Source organism: Spinacia oleracea, chromosome 4 (assembly GCF_020520425.1).
Source record: "Spinacia oleracea cultivar Varoflay chromosome 4, BTI_SOV_V1, whole genome shotgun sequence".
NCBI classification, from domain to species: domain Eukaryota; kingdom Viridiplantae; phylum Streptophyta; class Magnoliopsida; order Caryophyllales; family Amaranthaceae; genus Spinacia; species Spinacia oleracea.
In genome coordinates, this window is record NC_079490.1 from 70,668,880 (window position 1) to 70,672,498 (window position 3,619).

Below are 3,619 nucleotides of genomic sequence, written 5' to 3' on the forward strand. Positions count from 1 at the left end.
AAAACCATAAAGCCAGGAAACATATTATTTACACATAATCATTTAGCATAGTATAGATGCATACTCTTTGTTGCGTGCCTTCCCTAGCTGCGCCCGAACCGAACAAGAACAAGTCTTTAGGACTCCAAGTGTCGTCCCTCCGTAGATAGTCCACAGCACGTCCGGATCCGCCTTAAGATTGACCAACTAGAATCGCCCTTAAGGTTCTAATATTTTCGGTTAGGTAGGCAAGAATATTGGCTGATTTTTTTGCTTAAAAATCTTAGTTTTGAATACTTAAAACTTGTGTGTAAATAATGACCCCTAGGTCTTTATTTATAGAGTTATGGAAAAGGAATCGTAATCCTTGTAGGATACGAATTAATTGAAATTAGAATCCTACATGAATTCTATTTAATTAATTTATCCAATTAGGAATAGAAATTTAATCATACACTGACTCTTGTAGATTTAGGAATCACGCATGAGCACAAACTCACACACACACGGCAGCCACAAGGGCTGCCCATGCGCGTGCGAGCAGCAGCCCACGCAGCGCGGCCCACGCATCCGTGGCCTTGGCGCGCGCTGGGCCTGCCTTGAAGGTAGGCCTGGGCGCTGCCTTGGCTGGGCTTGTGGCGCGCGTGCTTGCTGGGCGATGGCCCGGCTTCGTGCTGGGCCTTCGTCCGGCAGGCCTCGTCCGATGCTAATTCGTACGATACGCTTCCGATTAAATTTCCAGTTCCGGAATTTATTTCCGATACGAACAATATTTAATATTTCCGATTCCGGAATTAATTTCCGTTTCGAACAAATATTTAATATTTCCGTTTCCGGAATTATTTTCCGATTCCGATAATATTTCCGATTCTGACAATATTTCCGTTTCCGGCAATATTTCCGATTCTGGTAATATTTCCATTTCCGATAATATTTTCCGATACGTACCATGTTTCCGTTTCCGGCAACATCTACGACTTGGATAATATTCATATTTCCGATACGATCCATATTTCCGTTTCCGGCAATATCATCGTTTCCGGAGTATTCATTTCTTGCCTGTGACGATCTTAGCTCCCACTGAAACCAAGATCCGTCGGTTCCGAATATTCATAGATAGAGTATCTAATGCCATTAGATACTTGATCCGTTTACGTACTATTTGTGTGACCCTACGGGTTCAGTCAAGAGTAAGCTGTGGATTAATATCATTAATTCCACTTGAACTGAAGCGGCCTCTAGCTAGGCATTCAGCTCACTTGATCTCACTGAATTATTAACTTGTTAATTAATACTGAACCGCATTTATTAGACTTAACATAGAATGCATACTTGGACCAAGGGCATTATTTCCTTCATCTGGTACTGTGGGTTACTCACTGGTAGATGGCTATAAGGGTTGAATTATCTAGGAAACCTTTGGAATTTAATAACGAGAACTTATATCATCTGAAATTGTCTGCTTGGTCTACTTGACACCGTATTTTCAGTATTTGCTATGATCTGTATTGGTGAAATCATATCAGGTTAGCCGTAGATAATCTATACCAAGTTTGATAATTACTATGTTTCTGTATATCTTAATATCTGGTCTTTGTTTTTATTGTAATAAAAGTAGGTAAAAGAAAAAAAATGGAAGGTAGGCATTTTTCTTGTGCTAGGGGCCAAGTTTGTAATGTCTATGGTTTAGCCGATTTTTTTTTTCCCTCTTTTGTGAGTACATGTATATACTCTACGTTTTTTTCACTTTGGCTAATTTTTGTAAGCAACTTTGTTTTAATAAAATTGACATTTTCTAGTGCATAACAGTAACATGTTAATGTCATGTTTGCATAATTTTCTTTTTGCATGATATTATCTTGTTTTGACTTTGTGTACGAAGTGAAAACTCTGATATGTTTAGGATGATTGTTCTAAATATTAACAAGTTCTTGTCTTATCTTTTAGTATGAATCTTAAACTAGCTCTTGTTTATTTTCTTATTTTCAAAAAGACACCTAAAACATAAAGCACTGGCTTTAACTAAATAGCAATCTTCTATCCGCTTTCATTACTGCCTTTTATTAACTTAACTGCATGATAGGAGTCTTATTTCAATTCTTTGAACGTTCTGTATCCCTTTTTTCAAATAATTTGGGATTTCAGAAAGTATAAAAGGATAATCAATGCAAGGCCACCTTGAATTCTAAGTATTATTAAGTGTTATGTTCTTATTGAGTTAATTCTATGACCTAAGGTCCTGAACTTTTGAATTCGTTTATGTTTATATACTGAAGTATACTGCGGGTCTAAAACAAATTACCCCATAATTAAGATTGTGAAAGTTTGATCTGTTAAGATGTTTGTTCTAAATCCGTTGTATATTTAATTATGTTCTGTAGCCCATATCCTAAAAGATAAAAGTGTAACAACAAACAAAGCTTTAGAATGTTCAGATTAGTTTGTATGCATTCGTTTAAATCTGCATAACATAACTAACTCTTTAAGTTTTCACTTTTCAGGCACATGAGCGGCAGCACACCTAATTCTAAACTCAAGCGAATCAGGAAGTATATAGATCAAGAGAGATTAATCTATGCGTTTCAAATAGATCAACCAGAAGAAGAGAAACCAGAGGAAGTTAAACCAACAGAAGATAATCTAGAGGGAGCAAAAATGGGTGAAAGAACCTTGAAGGAGATGGCGGCCCCAAATACGGGAGATGATCCTCTCTGCATTGTGTTTCCAGAGCTGGACAAACCCCTCAAGCTGAATTCAGGTTTCCTTAATCTTCTTCCCAAATACTATGGGAAGTCAGGTGAGAATCCTCATCGACATTTAAAAGAGTTTAAGGTTGTTTGTTCTTCTATGAATCTTGAAGGAGTTGAACAGGATCATATTAGATTGCATGCTTTTCCTTTTTCTTTGCAAGATGTGGCTAAAGATTGGTTGTATGATCTTCCTGCTGGATCAATTAAGACTTGGAATGTTATGGCATCAACTTTTCTAGGAAAGTACTTTCCAGCAAGTCTAATTGGATCCATCAGGAAGGAGATATGTGGTATTAGGCAGAATGATAATGAGTCCTTGTATGAATATTGGGAACGTTTTAAGAGATTATGTTCATCCTGTCCCCAACATCAGATTAGTGACCAACTATTAATTCAATACTTTTATGAAGGCCTATTGCCTACTGATAGGGGCATTAGTGGACAAAACACCAACCCAAGCTAGGGCTTTAATTTCTAATATGGCTCAAAACACCCAACAACATGGTACTAGAAATGATGTTAAAAGAGTAAATGGAGTTGATTTAAGTGGTATTCAGAATCAATTACAAGAAAATGCTCAACAAATTGCTACTTTAACGACTCTTGTGTCTAAAATTGTTGCTAGTAACGAGTCTAAAGCTAGAGTTTGTGGAATTTGTTGTAATGAGTCTCATTCTACTGATAAATGTCCTGAATTGCAATCTGAAGATGTGAATGCTATAGGTGGTTATTCTGGTCAAAGAAAATATGATCCTTACTCACAGACTTATAATGAAGGTTGGAAAGACCACCCTAATCTAAGGTATGGAAATAGACCACAATTTCCACAATCTAATCAACCAAGGCAATACGGTCAACCAAATCCACCACCCCAATCTGGTCCTTCACTA

The 3,619-nt window shown here is 37.1% G+C and overlaps 1 non-coding gene across 1 annotated transcript; it reads right to left on the reverse strand.

Moving 5' to 3' along the window:
- Window positions 1–2,996: 2,996 nt before the first annotated feature.
- Window positions 2,997–3,105, reverse strand: LOC130460402 (small nucleolar RNA R71). The gene has a single exon (XR_008920278.1). It is a non-coding gene; the product is annotated as a small nucleolar RNA R71 (small nucleolar RNA).
- Window positions 3,106–3,619: the final 514 nt, after the last annotated feature.